Genomic DNA, 23,849 nt, shown 5'->3' with positions numbered 1-23,849 from the left:
CTCTCCTGAAACTGAACAAACAAAAGGTGTGAAGTTGGATTGTCTTCCGTGAAAAAAAGTACGATCACAAAAAGTGTGAAGGAGGAGATCGTTAAATCTGTTAAATCTGCTTATTTAAAAAAAGAGAGAGCCAATAAACCTTAAATAAAGGTTCAGTGCCTCTAAAATAAACCTATTTGATCTCATTTACACAGAAGAGCTTTGTCACAGTGAAGATTTTCTGTCTTGTTTGGAATTCGGAGTTTCATGCTTTGTGCAGTGTCTGATTGCTGCATCTTGTCCTGATGTGTTTCAGCTGTCCGAGTGTGTGAGAGTGTGTTTGATTGTCTTCACCTGGCGGCAGCAGCATATATTCTCTCTGGCGGCCGGTTGGTCTGAGTTCTTCACTGTGTTTCCATGAGACGTTACTCAAAAACTGGGTTTCTCTCTGTGTTCTGAGCCGTTCTAGAGATGAACTGAAAAAGTTTGTTGGTAAACTGCGCCGTTTACATGATATTTGTCTCTGTAAAATGCTTTTCCAATCTTTGATCGTCATGCGGTCCAAACTCAGGAGGATATATTTTTACATCCATCCTCCTGATTAATTGGCCTGCCCTTTAAAGGCCACTATATTATTGATCGTGATGAAAATCTCTGCTTCGAGCTGTAAAAAAAACCTATTTAGTAACCAATGGACACTGCTTCTTCTTCGTCTTCTTCTTCTTCTTTTAAGATTTACTGGATATCGGTAATCGCTCTGTTAATTAGGTTTGCAAATGATCAAGTTAAGCACTTTTCCCAAAAGCTTTCCATTATCTGTTCAAATGTTTTCAGTAAAATATGTCTGGAATGTTAATATTTTAACACAGAATCACTGTGCATTCACAGATTTTATACAAAACCATTATAAATGCCTGCCGCCCTTTTCCTACCGTGGTTTTATTGTAATTGTGCAGAAAGCAGCTAACATTTAATCAAGTCGGAATCGCAGAAGCTTTAAATGAGATGTGATGCCAGAGCGACTTGTAGACGCTGAAACAGACGGCAGGTACAGCGAAAACACATCCCGGTCTGTACAATGACATCAAAGAGAAATACATTAACGCAGGTTTTCCATATGCACTTTGATGTCTTTGCCATTTACAGGACGGTGCATTAGACGGCGCTTTGCTCGCCGTGTCTCCTAATTCGGCGAGTCCATTAAAAACTCTTGATTTTCTGCAACTAATTGCAGCGCATTCAAGTCAGCCTTTGAGGCTGTCCTGTTCATCAGCATAACACAGGTGCATATGCAACACACGGGCTGTTCGTGACCGTATTGAATACAGCACACACACACACACACACACACACACACTCGCCGTAGAGCAAGGAACAGCATGTTGCATATATTGTTGTCTGTAGGGCTTTTAAATAAATGAGCACAACATGTGTTGGGTGTTTCGGCTGCATCTCGACGTTCTGTTTTCACTGTTCTGACTCCAGCGAGCAGAAAGGAGTGAAAAATGCAAACGCGAGAGTCCAAGGCGCCGTTTACACAACAACGTCGCAAGTGAAAACGCATCGCTTCTGCTTTTCCGTTTCAGAAAACAGAAGCACTGAAAACTGTCTGCTTATATTGGAAAGAGCAGAAACCCTGAAGATGATGTTGTTAGCATGTCAGGCCAGGAAAGAAACCATGACAGTCCAGAGATCAACCAAGTGTGTACAGACACAGAGTGTTATGGAAAAGTTGCGTTTGTTTCCTCCTGTTTGTATGGAGACAGAATTGCCGTCAGAATGTTTTTGAAAAGTTCTATCTCGGAAGACAGATTCAAAAAATTGTTTCCGGCAGTCATAGATAAATAGATTGTTTTCAAAATGTTGCGTTTTCCCCCATTTTCACGGAGATGGAGCCATAGCGTTTTCAAAATCTTGTGTTTCACGGTTTTTACAGACACGCACTGTTATCGAAAAGCTGTGTTCGTTTCCTCCTGTTTGCAGGGAGACAGAGTTGGAGTCGAAATATTTTTGAAAAGTTCTACCTTCGGAGCCAGCTTCAAAATATTGTTTTTGGCATTCATTGATAAATGGAGTGTTTTCAAAATGTTGCATTTCCACCGTTTCCACAGAGAAGGAGCGTTTTCAAAATGTTGTGTTTTCTCCCATTTACACGATGAAGTGGGAGCATTCCCGAAAAGTTCTTTTTCCCTTCGTTTCTATGGAGATGGATCCAACGCATTTTCAAAAAGTTGCACTTCCACGGAGACGGAGTGTTTTTTAAAAGTTGCGTTTTACCCTGTTTTCATGGAGACAGATTTCGAGTCGGAATGCTTTTCCAACTTCTTTCGAACTGTAGCGTTATCCGAGCAGCGTCTTCATATAAACAGACTCTCAAAACACAACAAAACTTCTCCGTTTTCACTTTTTGAAAACATCTTTCTTCAGGTGGTTGAATTTTCAAAGTAATTGATGCCTGATTGTGTTGCTATTAAATCGTCACCCTGAGAAATTAATTTGTTTTTCTCTCCAAGCTAACTCTGACATTTGGAGCCCAGCGTCTCATCTCATCTCGTCTGATTTGGTTTTTATTTTCTCCCCACTTTATATTCGACGGCGGCGATTCCTCATCGGCTGCACGAGCCTCCATTGTTAAATAATTCAGGTACAGTATGTTTTCCCCCGGACCTGAAGCGCAGCCGCTTGATACGACTTAATTGACAGCCGAGGTTGAGGACGGCGACACCCAGAGCGGCTAATGGCTTCGCTCTCCCAACGCGAAAATGCAGAAAACTCTGAACGGCGAAGGGTTGAAGCATGAAGCTGAAGGAGGGAGGAGCAGAAGCAATAACTTGATTTTATTATTATTTTTTTTCTCCTTTTCTTGAAAGAGAGTGTTCATTAAGATGAAGTTGTTGGTGCGATTGGGGGAGACAGCTGTTTGCCTTCGCCGGGAAGCGTGTGTGCTCTGTTACTCTACCTCCTTTTTTTTTAACATTGACAGCCTGCATTTAAATGCTAATATCTGTACTTTCTCATCCTTACATTCTTCAAACACGCTTGTTTTAACCTCTGCGGAGACGACGCGGCGTTCCGGCGAAGGCAGCCGCAGGACTTGACAAGCGGCGTTTATCTGGGCCGAAGTCACAAAATGTAATGATGGGAAACTTGTGCTGAAGCAGGAGCCGAGACACACTTCAGAGCAGAAACATTCTCATGTGAAGAGGCTGAGTCAGTTCTGTTACTTTCATCTGAGTATCTGCTTTTATTTACTGCCACAAGTGTTTTTTTTTAACATTTCACTCTATTTTCCACCAGAAAATTTCACTAAAATTACCTTTATGTTGAGATTGTAGTCATAATACAGTGATTTCATCCCAGTACTCCGCGCCACAACAGAGAAAAAGTTAAATTTAAAAGTTGTTATGGCACTATTTTACCAGTCCGGCCCGCTCCAGATGAAATACGGCTGAGCTGAAATGTGTTTGACGCCTTCTCTTGATGGATGACCTGTTTAGTGTCACACATCCAAACATAATGAAGAAGTGAAAGGAGCCTTTTGAGACTGCTTCCCCAGTAGATGTCAGTAAAACATCCACATTCCCCTTTTTTCATTTTTTATTTTTTTCAGTCAAGTTTCTAAAAAATAAATAAATATATATATTAACATCAACTCACTCTAAGCCTTTAATACCAGCAGCCTGATTGTCAGGAACTCAGCTTTCATACAACTGTTAAGCGGGTAAATCTCTATAAGTGCCAAGCAGCTGTGATAAAAGGAGTCATTGGGCTGGAAGAGTTTTCAGAGAAGAGAAAGAAGGAAAGAAAGAGGGAGAAACAGAGGAGGTCATGCAATGCACACAAGTTGACAGAGAGCAGATCTTCATGTTCAGACGATCAACAGACTCCCTGCAGGGACCAGGAGGTGTGAGGAGTCCCTCCTCTCTTAGCTCCTCAATTAGGACTGGGTGTCTTGGAAATGAGCGGTGATTTACTGCAATTTTCTCAGAGGGCTGGATGTCAGATTTTGATGATTTTCTCTGGCTTCGCGGGAAAACAGTTTATGCTGTGGCAAATTTAACAAAATGAGAAGAAATGAGCTGTCCGTGGTGCTGAAATCTGGAAACGTGGATAAATAACGTTTCTGCTTAAAAACATAGAAGAAAAAACAATCAGATAATCCTTCATGGAGTCTGATTCCTCTTATCTGAGTTCATGTGATGAATGGAGGGCTGTTTTTGGTTGACTTTGCTGCAGTGGCTCGTGGCTCAGGCTGGTTTTTCCCTCCTTCTTAAAAGCAAATAACGAGTGTGATGATCGTCACAGGAGCGCAGCGCCTGCCTGCCTTCTCCTTATAGCTCTATCTCCCTCCTCTGCCTTCCCCACATGCCTCCACCCCCTCCACCCCCTCCCCACTCTCTCCCGCGCGAGCCGAGGCGCTTCTCGTCTCCACAGCGTGTCCTCAGACATGCAGCCGCTGCGCGATGAAGCGGACGAGGAGACGCCGCCCGCGTGACACCGCGACCGCAGGTAAGGACGAGGATCCTTCCGTTTGGATTTTTTTTTGTGCGTAAAACTCTCATTTTTTCCTGCAAAGACTGGAGCTTCCTGGAGCTCAGAGCAGGAGGTAGGTAGACAGGGAAGCTGCGGCGGCGGGTTTTTGTGCTGAAGGACGCTTCCACAGCCAGATGTGGCCAGAGGTTGAACCGGAGACCGACTTTCTCTCCCCCACGGATTCACATCAACACCTGCGCAAAAAAATGACAAGCTCGCAATCCCGGTGCTTTTATAGTGAGTTTTCAAATCAGGGAGAGAGGTTCGGAAGGGGTTTTTGGCGGTCACGGTGGCGGAAAGTGCGTAAACTTTGCGTCTGTAATCCCACCAGCGTCCGTTCCTGGAGCGTTTTTTTCCCCTGTATTTTCTGATTAATTCTCGGTGACATGTAGTGCACACCGGAGGCAGCAACTTTGTTCCTCTTTCAGACGTCGCTTCTGTCCGATTTGGTCTCGTTCATGTCGTCGAAGCTGCTGCAGCTTTTGCGCGCCTCTCCGGAGAAAATCCGGATCCTTCCTCCAGATATCTCTCACCTTTACCCGTTTATGTCGTGTTTTCCTCCCAACTGCGGTTGGGTCGTTTTTAAAAATGCTATACAATCCCCATCAGTGTAGTAGAAACCTCTGCGCCCGTGGACTCTAATGCGCTCTGGATAGATTAAAAACAGCTGATTTGTTTTCTCGGTTTCATCCACGCTGCCTCGGAATTTAGATTATTGCCTTTTAAAGACTAACAGCTGCAAAACTGTGATGTGCAGTTGTGCTTTTGGCTCCAGAGATGCAGATATAGGTCTTCATTTGCCTCGAATTATGGAGCGGAGCTCTCTTCTCTCCTCGCATCAACACGATCAAACATTTCGGATTTCAGCGCGCTTGATCTGCGGCACAACCAAGCTTTGACTGTACGACTATAAATTCAGATGTCTTTAAAAGAAAAATCACTTGGATGAAGAAGATTCAACAGAAAAAAAGTGATGCTTTCATGTTTATGTCTTGGTGAAGATCGAGATTGGGGAAAGATTTGGCGTCGCCGCTGCGCCAGACGTGCGTAAAAGCGCAACGCAGCCAAAGAGACTTGAAACAGGTTTGTGGCGGATTTTTAAGACTGCGGGTCTTCTGCTGGAGATGCTTGAAACATAAATCTGGCTTTTGGATGCTGATTGCCAATAGAAAAAAAAACTCCAAAGGGGGGGATGGGGCATCCTTGATGTTCATTTATTCAGCGTCATCTGCAGCCAATTTCAGGCTACATCGCATTTTGTGATTCGGTTTTATGAAATTGGAAGGACAGGAACAGTCAGATCAGCTCACTCCTGCTCGTGTGGCTGGAAAGGGGGAGTCAGAAAAAGGCGCAGATGTCTTCTGCTCCTCACATTTGGCTTGAAGGATCAGTGCAGTGGAACGAGTCCACTTGTGATTCCTGAGGTAGGTTTTAGTTTAACTTTCACTCTTCCCCGCATGAAAGTTGAAATTTGAGTCAGAGGCTCCCAGATGAGGGTTGAAAATAGATATTCTTTCTCATTGCAGCATGTGGGGGAAAATCAGATTACTCTGAAATTGGAAAAAAGAAATCTGGATGAAGCAGTTCAGGCTGTTATTCTTGCGCTGGAGCAGAGATGCAGCACGATGCTCCTCACTGCTGTGGGGTTTTTTTTTTTTGAGCTGAGATTAATATTGCCTTGTTTTATTATCTCATCACAAGCTGCTAAATCCATCTGACACACTTCACCTGTAGCTGCTGCATCTGCGCATAGGATTGGTTTTGAATGAGCGCTCGTGCCTTGACCTTGATTAAGTCTTTGCTGCTGATTGAGGAAAAAAAAAGCAGGTAAACAAAAAGAGCTGCTTCTGTATCTCTCAGTACATCTGTTTGCTTTCATATCCCACCGTTTCTGATGGTTTCTCCTCTTGAACATGCATTATGAATGCATTTTTTGACTGGATTCGGTGTTTTTCAGTCTGGCTCATGACTGGATTTCACTGGAAAGCCCCCCCCCACTCCTACCCCCCCTCCACTCCTACCCCCCCTCCTCACTTCAGCCTGCAGCCTTGCACTGTTGTTCCTTTGAAAATCACTCCGCAGGAGAACAAGTGAACACTTACAAGTCCTTGTCTTTCAGTGAGGAATAGCAGGAAACCATCTGGCAAAAAAAAAAGAAAAAAAAAAAAAGAAAAGAAAAAGAAAACCCTCCCAGCCAAATTAGGCTCATAAGAGAAAGAAAAGCATCAAAGTGAGAGAAATGGTGCAGTTTTACTTGAGAAACAGACATTTACATTAATCTCCTCCTGAGGATTCCCTTTCCTAACCTTGAGAAGAGTCTTATCAGGAAAACGCATTGTGCAGGCCTGTAAACACCATAAATCCTCAATGAAGATCCGAGGAGCTGCTCAGTAACTCCTCAGCAGCGGACCCCGGACCGCAGAGCGCCTCCAAATGCTAAATAACCATTTGTTACACAACTATATGAGAGTGTGAGGATTGCTGCGTGCAGATGGTTCGACAGTCCGTTCTTCTCACTACTTCACTGCTCGCCGTTCACGTCTGCTCCAGATTCTGACTGTATGAGTGGATTCATGTGTTTTTTTCATTTTTAAAGACACATTAAAGTACTTTTTGATGACTTTGAGCATCTAGAAAACGTATGTAACATAATGTTGAATGCTGAGCTGTACTTCACTGGTTTTTCTGACGTTATTTCAACCTGAGCCTCTGTATCCAGTAACTGCAGTAATGATAATAACTTGCATGCCGATGTGCGTGCATGTACGCGCATGATTCAGCTGCATTTGGAAAAATGCATTGTGTCTCAATGCAAGGAGCTGATTCAGGACTTTTATCAACATCTCTTCAATTCTCATGTGTTTGCGTCTCTTATTTAGTCCAGAAAGGAAGATATAACTGGGGAATGCACTTTTTTTCGTGATCTTTCTGTCTCCTCTGGAAAGTTCCTCCGACTTGTTGTCGTCCTTTTTCCACTTATTATCCCGTCTGACGTCCTGATGTTGATGGATGAGGTTCGCATGCATCGTGACTGAGGAGTTATTTTTTTCATTTTCTGCCATCTGACTGAGATCTGCCTCGGTCAGAACAGCCTCTCTCTCTCTCTCTCTCTCTCTCTCTCTCTCTCTCTTTTCCTTCCTTGACGTCCCTTCCTATCTCTATCGATATTACATTAGAGATGCAGAGATGATAGAGTGCACATAATCTGCTATCAATGGGCTTGTCTCTGATAGCCGGCGATGACATGCATTGATTTATGGACGGTTCCAGGTATGCAGTTATGCATGAGTATTGCTCATTGGCACGTCGGCCGCTGCATTTCAGCCCCAAATGACAAATACAAGCAGCGCATTAGAGTTTCTGTGATTTATCAAGAATTAATCTCAGATGCTTTAACTGTGATATGTACCGCCCTCTATGGACAAAACAAGGTAACAGCAGGTGTGATCGTCACCTGTTTCATGGGGATGTAAAATCAGAATAGTGATTTCTGAGGGATGATGCGCAGGCATGTGATCAGAAGAGGAGGAAGGAGTCTCTGTGTCACACAGAAGACGGAGCGACGCTGAATGAAGAGGCTGGAGCCAAACGCTGATACCTACCATGAATGCACATTGTGCCTCGCGTTGCTAAGTCTGTGTTCTTGGCAGCGGCGGAATGAGCGTTGGAGATGAGGCCGCTTTTGTAAAATAAAGTTAAATTTAGCCGGTGGGGTGGCTCATTCCATGGACATAAGCTTCTCGGTTGTAGAGAGGCTGCACAGTGCACATTAGTGAATCTGTGTATCTGGCACACGCAGAAAGGAATGTCTAATTATCACGCTTTCAAGCGCGAGAAGGCTCCTCCATTTGCACTGAGCTCCTGCTCTAATCGCTTTCTTTTTTCTGTCATTACACACTTATTTATTTTATTTTTACGCAATTAAAATGTTATTTTTCGCTCTCTGCGGATGGAAGTCCATGCAAGCAGCAGCAGCGGCGCTGAGGGAAACGCGTGAACCGAGAGAATGGCTCCACTAATTTGTGGAAATTCTGTGGAAAAAGATGATTAGAGATTCTATGAGGAGGTTTTACATAACAGTGGATATGTCATATGCAGAGGATGTGTGTGGGAATAAAGTGACACAACGCTGACAGGATGAGGATGTTTTTGACGTATATGTGCAAAAAAAAAAAAACTGATTTTGAAAAGCCTCAACGTGCACGTAGGGCGATCCGTCCACGGATTTCCAAAACACCGATGCTATGGGTGTTTGGACAAACAGCTGCTGCACCTTTCCCGACCAGACGCTGAGTGATTGCAGAGCTTCACGATATGAAGTGCCACTAAGCCGCGGCACGAAGTGGCATTGATTGGACGAGATGGGAGGAGGGAGATTCCTCCTTAAGGTCATTATCCGGCAGACAGAGGGAGAGTTAGACGAAACAAACCAGTGTAATTGCATTTGTAACAAAAGACTTGGAATCAATGGTCTGAGCACTACTTACAGCGGCGGGTCAGCATATTTCATCAACATACAAATGGATTCGGTGACACTGTAATGGCTCATAAAAATCTATTCTATGAAATCACTTCAGCGGCTCCGCGAAGCCCTGAAGTGTGTGTGATATGTGTGTGTGTGTGGACGCCTGTTGATGAACCGGAACAGACGTCATGAAGAGACTCCGATGGACCCTGAACCGGTGTGTGTGTGTGTGTGTGTGTGTGTGTGTGTCCAGAACTCGACCGATACTCAGTGGAAACATGTTCTGATACGGAAAATCCAAACCGGTGATTCTGTCTCTTACAGTTCAGCTAATAACGCAGAAGAAGGTCAGGACCGGGTCGCTGGGCCGCTCCCGTTCCCCACAGATCACTAAAGCAGTCATGGAAACTTATTCGATCCTTTAAGGTCATCAGTTAATCCGAGGGGCAACGCTCCCCGCTCATCTTTGTGTCCGCCATCTTGCTTTTTCTGTGTTGGACCCCCTTCTTTCCTTCAGGATCTGGAAACCTTCCTCTGAGGTTTTGGTCCATCTTTCTCCATACTGACTCAAACAGCCACGATGTGAACGTCTCCTGACCTCTGAACCCGTCGGCCATCGTCAGTCGATACTAGAACATTTCCTACTTGATTATGGAGCTGTCAATCAAAGGTTCTGCTGGTCGTCTGATCAATGAGGGTTGAAATTCATTGCCAATATTTAGACCCTCTCACGGGCCACATTGTTTAGAATTAAAATATATTTCTTCGTTGTTCCGATTTCCCCTAAAACATCTCATTTTGGAGGCACCGAATGAACAGAATATAAAATCTCCTGCGTTTCCAGAGAAGTCAGCCTCATTTTTAAATGTTCTTATCACAGAAACATTCTTTTTTTTGACCAAACTGGACACAAATTGTCCTTGGCAGTACCGAATATATGACAGTAGACAGTCTCTCTCCCTTGAGACCTTTATCCCCCCCCCCCTCTCTCTCTCTCTCTTGTTGGTGTTGCTCTCCAGCATATCGAAGCCTCACCCTTCAAAAGCTGAGCGGCGGTTTGATGCACAGCTGCAGAGTGACCCCGAAAACATCTCGGGAGATTCCCCCCCCGAACGCCAGGCGCTTCCAGAAGCCTCAGGTGTTCCCGGGTCTCGCCGCTCATCTAGCAGTAATGTGGGGCAGCCGCTCGCCCGCTGCTCTTAATCACCGCCGGATAATTCCTCCGCTCCGGCGTCCGGATTCCGCCCGGCTCTCCGCTCCGGCCTGACCTCGGCGGGGAGGGGTTACTGTAATTGCCAAGCGGGGCCGAGTTCCTTCAAGACTGTGAGAGACGCAAGACAAAAATCAAGCGTGCCCTCTGACCTTTCCCAGTGCTCACTCCGGCCGAAACTCCCGTGCAGAAACCTTGACGTGGAGTTCAGTGTTTAGGTTTCTGAACATTTCACTGTATTTTGCACCAGAAGGTGTCATTAAAGTGGACTTTTTGTCGGGATTGTCGTCATTTTCTGTTGTAATTATTGGTTTTTCCTGCTCCCATCCGGTCACCATGCAATCGGGCCGTTTATGGCCCCGGAACCAACACATGTTTACCATCCTTGTTTAGATGGCGATCAATCTCAAGTCTTTCTTTTCCCTGTGACTTTAGCAGCGGGGGGGGGGGACGGCTCTGTGCCGAGTCACGAGTTCTCGTAAACGCCGCCGACGCGACGGGGAGCCTTCCAGCCGCTGCTCGTGTGGGTGTTTTGTTTTTTGAAGTAGCCCTGCGTGACTTTCTCTCCTCGTCGGCCCGGAGCTCTAACAAGCAATTAGCCAACAGGAAGGAGCGCTCGGCGTTTCAGGCGACGGAAGGCCAGCTCGTAAAATCTGAGGCTTCCTTTTGTTTTGATTCTGACACTAAGTTTTTTTTTTTTTGTTTTTTTGGGGCCATTCTGGGGAAGGGATGATCCACCGCACGCTCAGCTGAAACCATTTGGACTGAACTTTGATCATGCAGAGCCACAGGAAGTCCATCCTTCCCTCCGTGTGCTCAGATATAAATCCATCTTTAATTTACAGCCGTCACAATGCATTGATTTCATAAATTCCATAATGTTTTTTTGTAAATTTGGTTCCAAATATGGCTGCAGAATATATTCTATCCTTATTGTTAATGTGATTTGCCACTGAAAACACAACTTTTTGAAAACGCTCTGACTCCGTATCCATGGAAACGGGGAAAAACACAACTTTTCTGAGGCGCTGCTGCTGCTACTCCACCACAGTCTTAATAAACGTCGTCCTGTGCGAGTAGATGGACAGAAGCAACAATGGCGGCCTCCAGCATCATTGAAAAAGACAAATAGCTGAAGCAGACCTTTGGAACAGTTTGGAAAAAGAAGCTCAAGCTGCTCAGAGACGTGCAGACCTACAGGATGTGTGATAAACATCCAAAGAAGCCGAGCGTGAAACTACTCCAAGATTAAAACCAAGTCGATGAGCTGCCGGCACTTGATTTCTATCCGAACAGGCAATGAAAGTCCGCCGTCGTCCTGGAGGTATTGCTGTCCTAATTACCAGGCTGCCCGAGGCAGATAAACACAGATGACCGGCAAACGGAGACGCAGAGCGCTCCACAGCGCCGATGAATCACCGGCCGCTCGCTCCCGGATCGGCATGTCGGGTGAAGCACTTGTGGTCTGAACCAGGTGTCTGCAAGAAAAAAAACCCAAAAAACTGCAAAATCACATGAAATGTGACCCAGCTTATGAATCTTAATTCGTGATTAGAACCGATTAAAAATGAATAATGTAGCCGATTAGGACCTTTTATTTTGACTTCAGTATTTGATGCAAGAAGCAACATTTTTCAAGTTAAGCCTTTTTTGGATTCTGAATGAATTAACAGTAATATAAAAAAGTTTATTTAAAATGCTGTTTCCTGCAGTCTGATTGCATCTCCTTTTAAATTATGCCAACAACCATGCAGAAACGAAGAGAGAACAACTGAGGAATTGTAACATAAACGTGTGAACCTACACGGTTTGTCAAAGACATTTTACTGCTACTTGAATTTGCCTTTCAGTGAAGTTCGGCGTTACACCAGAGCCTGTATATTAGCTCAATCCAGATCCTCGTACATCGGCTTCGATTCATTACAGAATGAAAGAGAAAACTCTTTGAAAGGTTGTACTACTTCCACATTTTGTTGAGCAAGGATATCTCCATAAATAAACTCTCCGGTGTGAATTTGACGGTGAAATAGTATTTCTAGCAAAGCAAAAAAGACCAACGCTACTCTGATAAACGGACAATGTAGCGGCTGCCCTCACCTCCTGTAACCATGACCTCGGAAATACCAAACAGACGGATGCAGTCGGACAGTTAAACTCACTAAAATGTGAGCACAGGCAGAGAAACGGCCTCGGGTTTCTCAGCGCAAGTTTTGGAATTCATTTCTGGAGAAAATCTCCACATGATGCCAAACGACTGGGAACACCGTTAAATTGAGGAGTTTTGGAAAAGCGCTAAATTAAGATGTCAGTTTCCGCGGAAACGGCAGGAACTCTGAAAATACAATGAGCATGTTTCCATGGAGACAGGTTGTTTTCTTAAAGTTCCACGTTATGAGCCCTTTTAGAAAAGCTGTCGCTGTTGGATCCAAGCGCTGCCGCCGTGTAAACAGAGAACCAGAACGCAACACAAGGTTTCCAACTTTTATATTTATACATCGGTTTTGGCAAAACTTGAAAATAGTCTATGAAAATGATAAACTATAAATGAGAAAATTATTTAATTTGACCCACAATTTGTGATAGAAATGATTTTTACCACTGGTGACCCGGTTAACGGTGACGTCTCGAGCCGGCGGCCATATTGGATTCCAATATTTTGTGTAAAAATTCAACTTTGGACATGAAAATAACTGAACTTTGAATATAAAAATTGAACTGCAAGCAGATTTGCTTCTGGCAATATGGCCACTTTGGTGCTCAGAGAGTTAAGTTTTCTTGTTACTGCATCAATGAAACTTTCAAACATGAGCGTTGTCATTTTATGGTGTTTGCCGTTGAAAATGTGTCTCAGTCTCAATACCTGAACGGTCATGAGCAGATTTTAGGGATCACTGTTGTTTCCGTTTCTCTCGCGTCCATCTGCAGTCCTTCAGTTTAAAGACACTGTCTCCTCTGAGTAATAACTGAGCCACTCTTGCAACTTTTAATTATACCTAAGTCAAGAGATTATTCAGCATAAACATGAACTGAAAAGCCTGCAGAGATGATTATTATTGACCATAAAATCTGCTTCGTATCGTCCTTTTTGAAATGCATGAAAGGTTTGTGTAAAGTTTGGACTGAGCCTAAAGGGGGAACACAAACTCTGCAAGCAGAAAACACTCCGAATTGTATATTTTGAGTCGTATTAATTAACCTGGGCATGAATAGCAAGGTGCAGTGTTTAACCCAGAAGCGACAGAAGTGCTGTAGAAAATATATCACTCTGACACAGCTAGCAGGCTTTTTAACTTGGAGACAAGTTTTATTATTACGACTGCAACTTAAGAAGCAAGTCGGAGAAAAACACCTGTTTTGTTATGTTTGAAGAATTTTGATCCAGAACTCGTTCCGCCGTCCGACACAAACCTGTGAATCCAAAAAGCAGCACAAAGCAAGAAAAGCTATAAAACAGTTTGTCTTCTCGTCTCGATCGGCTTCGACCCTCTCGACACACCGCCGTCACGCTGGAGCCACTTTTCCAACTTTTAATTGAATGTAAGTCACATCCTGACTGCACAGTCGATGAGATTACTCAGCATTAACGTATGTTTGGAGTTAGATAAAGCCCGGAGACACAATAGAAAATGTGCTTTGTAATATCCTTTTAGAAACACATGAGAGATTTTTGATTTTTTTTTTTTTAAAGTTGGGATTAAGCCTCGAGGGTGCGCTTGATTATCAACTTACGCTTTGCAAAAAATGAATATTTTTCACTGTATTTATCAAACAGGCAAGAAAATAGTGGGAGAAAGTAGAAAGGCTGATAAATTATTCATCCATGTTTGCTCAGTCTCAACCGATGATAATGTTTGTCTTGGCTTCCTCGATATATTGATAAAACCCTCGCATGCCGCGTCCAACAAATGAATCAGTTCTGGTTTTTAAGAGCTGTAATTATTTATCGGGATTATTGGAATTCACTGAAACTTGTTGACTTTTCATAAAATCACCAAAAACACAACAGAAATGAAAATCCAGGTCTTATTTGACCGTATTGGATCGAATGCACTGGTTTCATGTTTTTCATAATGTCAGCTGTCTTAAAACAAGGGAATTCTGACCTGCAGTTTTATATAAAAACATGAATTATATAATATTGAATGGCTGGTTTGAAGCCCCTCATCAAAAAAAAAATCTTATTTAAGTACATTTGATGCGATGCAGGAATCAAAAAGCTGCTCAGTTCCCGATGTTTTCACTGCATCCAGCTTAATTTTTTTATATTTGATGTGAAAACGTCCCAAATGCCAAAAACAATTTGCACGAATTCTCACCAACTGAAGAACAAACAGCAAACACACCTTCCATGTGTGGAGGCAGATCTGAGGGACGGAACGTTTGGTCTTCATTTGCTGTGAAGAAGTGGAGATGAAAGCTTTTTTCAGCTAATTGAAGGGAACTTCTCTGAAATCCAACGACTAGAAAACAAAGAGAAAGCCAGCCGTTGAAGGACGCAACTTTCAAGAAAAAGGGTGAACGTGGTGATAATAAAGGAAACGGCCTCGCGGGGAAACGGTGATGTTTCAGCTCATGCGTGTGAAATGAAAGCTGGATCCGAGTGTCCTCTGAGGCGGACGACTCGACGCTGTGTACACACTCAGCAGATAAACACGGTCGCGACCCTGGATATTGAGGATCAAATCAGAAGGTAAACAGTCCTCTGTCCTCTGCGGCGCGGCGGCCGGGGTCAATATTATTAAGTCCGTCGACGATTCAGATTGCGCCGACTCTCCCTTCGATCTGCTCTTTTTCCAGTGAAGATGTGTTTATTGCCCCGGGTCTGAACCCGGTTCCGTCTCCCCGAATGCCCCCAGGCTCTGGAAGCCGCCGCTTCCTTTTATGTGGCCGGCCGGTTCAATTTATCGACTCTTGTCTCGGCGGACTTTCTTAAAGTAAACGTGAGACAAAGCCCAGATAATGGCAGTAAATACCGCTGTCCGGTTCCACCGCGCCGCTGTTTTAACAGCTGCCATCCGGCGGAGGAGTCGAGGACGCAGACTTATTGCAGGAAGTCGGGCCGTGAGACACTTCTGAGGCATAAACACAAGCGGCTTGTTTAGGAGACAAAACACGGCCCGAGATTAGATGTGCGCCTGATAAGTGCAGCGTGACCGAGTCGTCCGAGACCCCGACGCCTCTCCTCCCCTCAGCCGTCACTCCGGGACGCCGACGGACGCCGCGTCTCGTCCACAGATCCACGCTTCGCTTTGACATTCTCAAAGACCATCCCTGAAGGTCCGTGTAGCTCGTTCCAGGTGAACGATTTGACATTTGGTAGAAATGCCAGCTGGAAGGAGAAGTGGGCACTTCTTAGGTAGTCTTCTGCGCGTATGGGGCGAGCGTCTCGTTTTCGGGATCCTCTCCGGCCTCCCGGTCGGCCCGGCTCGCCGCGTGTCGGAGCGAGAAAAACATCTGAAGCGCTGTTATTCGACTTGACAGGAACAGGCCTCCTTGACAGAGTCCAGAGACTGGGAGCAGAAACAGACGGCGGGCTGGATGGACTGCGTGGGGCGCGAGCGGCCCCGACGTTCACACTCTCTGATGGGCTCCTCTGACAGCTCTCTCACAAACAACACAAAGCAGAGAAAAGACGAGTGATCTGAGGGAGACTCGTGATAAGAAGCACATTTTCCCAGTCAGACAGCGAGCTGCGGTGTCAGAAAGCTCCATTCCGACCTGGAGGTGGTGCGTTTACTGACCTCCAGTGGTTTGTTTATCCAGAGGTAGTATAGACTGTATATATTGAGAGAGTTATAACTCTGCTAGTTCTTCAGGGGGCAGGTGAGGAACTGGATTTCAGTATTTCATTCACATCATAACAATGCTTGAAGTCCTTTTGCTGCACTTCAGCAGTGAATGTGAAACTTTTCTGCAACGAAAACGCTAAAGTATTGAGTTTTCACTGAAAGCTTTGTTGTGTAAACGAGGTCTGATTGACTTTAAAAATCTAACCTTTAAAGCACAGGTACAAACTTGACATTGATTGTATTGATTCTGTGAACAAGGTTGACACACTGAAGTTTAATCTGACGGACATTTAAAATCATATCCACTACACACTTAGCTCAGCGTTCAGCAGAGATGCTGCTGTTATTGTAGTGAGAAGCATCGCCACAGCTGGCTCGCCATGACTTTTCTTTGCAGACTTTATTTTATGTTGCTGTTTTTGTGACCAGTATTTGCCACATTACATTTATTGTTTCAGATGTATTTACTTTAACACTCGAGTATGTTAGAAAACGGCTCCTAACAAAATGTATACCTCCACATGCTGAATCTCAGCAAAATCTATTTCAATGAGACTAACTGCTTAATTCCACTGCGTGCGTCTCTGCTCCGCTCAGCTCCGGACCGCTGCGCTCCGGACCGCTCCGTTTGTTCAAAACCCACAGCGTGCGCTTTGCTCCGCTGCGTCTCTATTCCGCCCGGCCGGAGAAGCAGAGCAGCGCAGCGCTATTTCGCATCGACCTCCAGAAGCTGAGCAGTCTGGGCCACACTGGCATCTTTCTCTGTACATCCGGGTAGAAAGGATGACTGGGGTCATATAAAATTTTATGATTCTCCACTTCCAAAATCAGCGTCTCTTCATCCTGGTTGTTGTGCTTCCACACGCTGAATTTCGTGCAACAGGATGTTGACATTCGGGCCATTCAGAATAAAATGCATACATGGTCCTGAATAGGCTATGTATTTTGTAGAAAACACGAAATTTATGGACAATAGCCTGCAAATGGGCCATATATGCAGCTGTGTAAACATTCAGAAACGTTCGACTATAGTTTGATTACAGGCAAAACAGAAGTTTGTCAAAAAAAATTTGATAGTGTGTTTTAATTTTTGTTTGCCCGCTTTTTAAAGTGTATATTTTAATCAGTATGGTACGTCTATTCGTGATATATCCGACAATTAATGTGACGGAAAAAAAAAAGTCTTTTCACAGTTTAAAGTTTTTAATAAAGACAAAATGATTTTATTTTGTATAAAACCGGAGGTTGTTGGAGTTCTCTTTCCTGTTTGGTGCATCTGAACTGTGGAAATTTATGCGTACGGAGACCTGACGGACCTGACCGGAGAGAAAAATAGACCTCGGCTCTATTTTGGACTGACGGAGCGGAGCGCAGCGGAGCGGAGCGGACCGGAGCAGAGCGGAGGCTATGAAATCCGCTACAGTCATTAAAATAGCAACGTATTTGCTGCGGCGGTCGGACCGGAGCTGAGCTGAGCGCAGACGGAGCGGACCGGAGGATGTGGAATTTAGGGGTAACATTTTATGTAGGATCTTAGCAAGTGAGGCCCTACAAAAAGCATTGTTGTTAAACTCACTCAGACAGCATGGCCTTGAGGCTAACGTTAGTTTTTAACGTCACTGATATTGAGTTGTGTATTCCAAATTAAAACTTTGCGTGTTAATAATACTTTAGCAATAGATGGATAGAAAGATGGCTGTAAACTAAGTTCTTTATTTGTAACCAAGGGTGTTAGCTTGGAAGGCGGGTAGCATTTTAGATTGGAAGTAGCCCAATTCACACTTAATCAAGTGAGAAAATATAAAGACATTTCTCTTCTTGGCTGTGATGATAATTTCACTGTATTTTTCCATAGTTTTCGATCTGAAAGCTGGAGTCTGTGGAATTGCCACGCAGCTCCGTTGTCTCCACAGCTGTCTCTGCTTTGTTTGTCAGTCAGAGGAGGAGCCCGAGAGACAAGGTCATCCCGCTTCGCTCCAATTTTACAGTTTTGCCGTCCAATCAATACGGCCCAACATGGCTAAATCAGAGAGGGCTCGTTCCCGGTCAGCTGATAATTGGAAGCTGTCAGGACGGAGGACGGGACGGGGTTATCAATCGGCTCGGCCTTTTGTGGAACAAACAAGCTGGATTCCTTGCTGCTAAAAGATGAAGCTTTGTGGGGAAAAAAAGGACTCATTCTGTATTTAATTTCCTGCATTTTAATTTAATTCGTTTCAAACTTCAATGGGTTTGTAAAAGCTCAAGTATTCAGAACTAATTTGTGCTAAAAAGAAGTGTCAACTCCACTGTGTCAACATCTGTATTTATGTGAGAAAAGTTAATGTTAAAAAGTTAAAGATAAAAAGTTCCACAAAAGTAGGTTGTCCAAAAGTAATCCCCCAAGAACTATTTCATATTTTACAGAAAAAATGAGCTAAATGGAAATAGCTTGAGTCTGGCTTTCTTTATCTTGGTACTTGTAGCAGATTTTTCTCCCCGCTCTGACTTTTCATCACTTCTTTCATTCCTCATTTGATCAAATATGTTCGCTGTGAGATGTGAGCCCCGCCGCCCAGAGCTACTTTACAGATTCCTCTGCGAGACAGCCTTTCACTCCTCGAAGCAATAGTTTGGTTTGACACACGTCACCGGCGATCCACGCCGAGGCGCCGGGTTCAGGCTTCCCAAACGCCCCGCCGCCGCGTCCTAATTAGACTCGTACTGTGATTAGTGCTCTATTAGACGGCGGTGCGGTGGAAAGGTCAGGCAGTTTGAGAAAAGCAGGGCCGATGATGACATTCACTTTAAGACGCGATGCTTCAGCAGGTGCTTAATCAGACTCATTAACGTATAGTCAGACTTAAATTACAGGCAGGGAGTAGCTGATAAGACCGAAGACGAAAACTGAAAACAGGAAGGGGTCGGATGAGGAAACTAGTTTTTAAAGTGACCTCAAAGAGCTTTGACTCGTGTGGTTGTTGAGTGGTTTGAATCTTTATGGCTTTCTGTAGGAAATCGTGTTCTGGTCATGTTCTCCTCGTGCAGAAGGCTGCAGTGAGGCTTTCTAGACTCCGTCATGGTCCAGCCAATAAAACTACCAAGTCCCGGGAGAATGTGGATATTGTTACTTAGAGTCTGAGTGTTTTTGAAAAGTTCCACACCGTTTTCAAAAAGTTGCATCTACAGTGCTTGAGAGCACCGTCAGGGGAACCTCATCTTGTAAAGAGGGCTGGTTTCAGGCGGCCTGTCTTCCCCTCCCGGTGTCTGATTGCTGCCTCCACCCTGATGTGTTTCACCTGTGACTGACGGTGTGATTCCCTCCACCTGCTGACGGTGGTACAAAGAGTGCGTCTGCTGTGTTCTGGCTCGTCCTCTGTCTCTGTGTGTGTTGCTTTACACCACCTCAGCGCTTCTTTCTGTGATCTCTGCTTTCTTTGTGGCCCCAATTTGTGTTTTTGGGAGTTTTGGGTCTTTTGGATTTTTCTTTTTCTGTCTTAATAAAATGAGCCTGAACATCAATGGCAGTCTGGCCAACTGAGGCCTCCTTTCAGCAAACTCTGACACTCTCTGTAATGGCTCCCTGAAGAACTGAATGGCTCTGATTTGTCTTTTTTTGCCTGAAAACCTGTCTTACAAAAAAAAAAAAAAGATTCTTAGATCTTTTCAACAGAGTTTCATTAAATGCGAGTTACTTTCACACAATGCTGGTTTCCCTGTTTGTCTGATACATCCAGAAAAACAAAAGTAAGTGATGTTTTAGCTTAAACATAATGTAAATAACTGAAAAAAGTTAAGAAATTAGACAAGGTTAAAATTATCATTTGGTAGTGGTTAAAATAATTGAAATGTTTTGATGGTTCTGAAGATGAGCATGTGAGATATATGTTATCAAATCCTGCTTGTCTGGAAAGAAGAAAGCAAAATACTTCTGAACAAACTGAAGACATAATGAACTAAAAGAAAACCACATAGAGACCTTCTCTAAAGCAGGTTCTGTATGTTTGTTAAGCCTCTGTTTCTACCTGTGTTTGACTTTGCTTTAATATTTCAGCAGATTTGAGATTCGAGAAGAGGGGTGACGGATGAGTGGTGCAACCTTGACACTTTTATGAATTCAGAGAAATCAAGTTATGCGTTTATTTTCCCCGACAAGAGAGGACGGAACTTGTATCCTTGTGCGACGCAATCTGTAAATGACTCTGCGGCGAGAGCGCGCGTTCGCCGTGATTACGCCCTTGTCGAGTGACTTCCGCACAAAAGTGGCGTGATGTAAAGTGCAAATGTTAATACCGCTCGGGGATGAATATTGCCGTCCTTGAGGTCACTTATCACTCTGCGGCGTATTATGATGTGATGGGACGTGCTGGTGAGAGCGTTCAAGTGAACAGATAAAAGGTACAATGCCTCACATGGCGGCTCGGAGAGTCAGACTGTAAAATCGGAGGCTTTCCGGGTGCAGAGCCGCCGTGGTCGCGCATGTTAATTGCCGTGTGTCGCTTCGGTGTCCGGTTCTAGCTCCAGGTTTCGTTTGCTGTGTGTTCCTGATCCGCTGAATCCCCCGGAGAGTGGCACCATCATCCAAGTTAAATGATGATAATGATTCCTGTGGCCCAACAGATTCATTATGGCAACCATCTTGTCAGATATCACATTCCTGGAATTAATCCAAAGGGAACTACATCCCCATTCCTCCTCTTGGAGTTAATTGCAAATCATGGTGTCACTTTTCATGGTGCTGCAGTCGTCCCCCGAGTGCGGCTCGTCCAATTATCTGTTGGCTGGTGATTTATTTGGTCACTTCTTTTTCTCCTTCCGTCCCCATGCCGGTATCCTTCATTCACACTCCCTACTTTATCATTCTGCTTATCCCCGATCCTCCCTCCTCTCATCTTCCCACCGCCCCGCCGCTCCCCATGTTGGGTTCCTATCTCCAGAGCAGTAATGGTCTGGTTCGCCAAGCCGGGGCTCAATAATGAAGCTGCTGCCCTAGAAAAGCCATGTTAATGTTGACTCTGGGATCAGATTCTGCTCCAAGACACACAGCGGTGACAAATGAATGTGCCAGCCTTGAGCCAGCCCAGCACATATAGACTCAAGGCTTTGACCGGGAGCGGCGGGCCGGGATGTTTTGCGGACGGATTACGGATATGAAGGGAAAACAGATATTCAAATTTACCCGTCGGGGGATGTTTGAACGAGCTGATTACATGTGCCAGTTGTTAATAGCTAACTGTATCGGCCCTCCGGGGCTCGTCCGAGCGCAGCGGCACGATGTGGCAATAAACGGGAAAGTAGAACTGCAGCTCCCCAAAGTATTGGCTCATCCATCTGGTTGTCAACAGCATTGACAAGCTGTCCGCCCGCTCCCGCGCCGCCACCCTGACCTCCGCTGACCCCCCGCCGGTCCGGCCTGACAGGCCGAGACGCGCTTCCCCGCTCGCCGAGAGGTGTGTGCATCTGTCCGTCCGCCACCGCGCTTAAGTGCGCTTACATCTGGGGATTGGCGAGGCGCTGACCCGGACCGCGGTACACGGGCCGACGCCGGGCGTTTCCCCGGCCCGCCGTTTTCCCACGTTCCTCCTGTCAGTCCGGAGCCCGAGGAGCAGCCATGCGTGCCTCTCGCCTCCATCACCAAGACGCTCGCCGTCCACCGTGCCCACTCATGTTCTCGAATCCCTTTTAGAAACTTCAAACCGCATTAGGCTTGCTTGAAATGTTTCTCCGTCGGTAAACCCTTTTTCACATCTTCTCCATAATGTATTTTATATATTTATCCGGTAGCTCAATTAAATTTGTACAACATTTCTTGCAATTAAAATACTTTGTTTTTCTCAGTGGTTTATTATTTAAGGGTGACTGGAAAACAGGTTATACAGTAAGCTAAACTGGCAGATGTCAACTGACATTATGTTAAATGCCTTTAGATGGAGGGTGTCTCCAGCTCGAGGTAGTTTCTGGGAAAAATCACCTGACTTGTCGCCGAGTGTTTACCTCTCATGTATTCCAAGACGAGAGGAGTTGAGAAACTTTTCTGTTTTTTGGGGTTGTGTGCAGAGGAGATGGATGGATTGTGAGTGGCACGCTGGAACAGCTGAAGTGACACTGGAGTGTAGGTGATGAGATGCGGGTCGCCCACATTCTGGACCCGCTCAGAGGCCAAAACCTGAGTCGGAGTGGAAAACCAGCCTCACGCCTCTTCTGTAGACGGCTTCACGGCTCCATTCAGTCGTTACATAACAGACAAACGAATAAAGATTTTGCTATGCGAACACACACATTAGAATATAATTACTTATCCACATTCATAGCATATACAGTCAATTCAAAATTTTTCTTATTTCCTCAAAACAGTCAATTAAAAAAAAACCCATAGCTTTTATAGAACACATCAGTTTTTCTGATACGACACATTTTTAGCTGGACAGCAGTTCCATGTGGAGATGAGGATAAGACATTATTGTGAGAGCTTTTCAACTGATAATTTGCAGCCTTTTTTCTTTTTAGAGACTTTGTAAAATCATTTTTTCACTTTCAAACTGATTTTTATCACATAATTTTATGCTCATTCTGAAATATTCTTTAACAACACTACAGCGTTTTTCATTTCCAAATATATCATTTGATGTCCCATAAATGGTTGATTTTTAGATGATTTCTGTAAATTCACTTATTAAATACTATTTTGTTGAACCTTGAAAGATATCATCCATCCATTCATCCATATTAATTTCTTTCTCATGAACTGGTAATTCACCATTTCTTTCAACATTGTGCGCCATAGTGGTGAAGTGGTTAATTATTTGACCTTATTAGTTCAAATCTGATTTATTTAGGAACTTGAGTGACCTGACTAATAAGTATGTGTGTTTGTAAAAAAAAAAAAAAATGGATGGATGCTGCAACAGTGGTCAGAAACATTCATAATTACTCGACAACGTATTTTTTCTTTTTTTTCTTTTGGTCGTCATTGGTGTCATGTCAGGTTTTGAGAGAACGTCTTTCAAACAGGGCGGCTACAGCATGTGCGCTTACCCCACTGGAGAAGTCCTCTTCACAGATACAAATCTAACAAAAGCACCTAGTATACATTAGGTTGAACATCTGGAGCCATTTCACAAAAACAATTAGCATTTACATAAGATTTTCACATTAGAGATCATTGAGGAAATCACTTTATGCTGATGACTCTCTCCTACATGATGGAAAAACTTCATGGTCATGCAAGAGATAAAATAGATAAACCTTATGTTTTTGTTTATCATGTTTTATTTTCACAAACTGAAAATTGGAGTAGCTGCATTCACTGTAAAATAGATTAGATCTGCATCGCATTGAAGTGGTAGTAAGTTCTTTCACATATGAAGCAAATGCAGGAATGTGGAAAAGCTTTGTAGCCTGAGCAGAAACACTCATTGTCACTTCATTAAATTTTGGATCTATTGTTTTTATACTTTTTGTGTGGTTCTTGTTTTTCTGCACCAAGTAAAGCAAGAGAACGTGAAAACAAGAATGGAGGCGCTGCGTGTTTGCAGGGTCCACAGCCTTGAAAGCCGCATCCGTCATGCGAACCTCCCCCCCAACACACAGACACACACACACACACACACATACACACACACACACACTTTGAAGTGATGGCTTGGATCTGCTGGGGCAACGTGGCTTCATCCACACAATTTTCTCCACATGTGAGAAAAGGTTGTGCGACGGCGAAGCTGCTCGCTGAAAAATGCATGGAAGTCTTTCTGCGAGAGGGATGTGAGACGTTATGCGACCAGGTGTAACACGGCCAAGTCAATCAATTTCCAATTAAACCGAGCTCCTCACTCATCCGAATTGCTTCTTTATTTATTTATTTTTTTTCGTACAGGAAATGTGCTTAACCTGTGGA

General features: G+C 44.3%; 1 protein-coding gene across 1 annotated transcript in view; it reads left to right on the top strand.

The window, feature by feature from the left end:
• Nucleotides 1-4,372: 4,372 nt before the first annotated feature.
• chrm2a (cholinergic receptor, muscarinic 2a) overlaps nucleotides 4,373-23,849 on the top strand; it is a 71,144-nt gene continuing 51,667 nt past the window's right edge. Inside the window, exon 1 of the mRNA XM_030113459.1 lies at nucleotides 4,373-4,488. The gene's annotated coding sequence lies outside the window, so the exon portion shown is untranslated. The remainder of the gene's footprint in view (nucleotides 4,489-23,849) is intronic.

The sequence above is a fragment of the Salarias fasciatus genome, chromosome 17, assembly GCF_902148845.1.
Source record: "Salarias fasciatus chromosome 17, fSalaFa1.1, whole genome shotgun sequence".
In the NCBI taxonomy this organism is placed as follows: Eukaryota; Metazoa; Chordata; class Actinopteri; order Blenniiformes; family Blenniidae; genus Salarias; species Salarias fasciatus.
The sequence above is the reverse complement of the archived record's forward strand: the minus strand, read 5'-3'. Positions and strand labels throughout refer to the sequence as shown.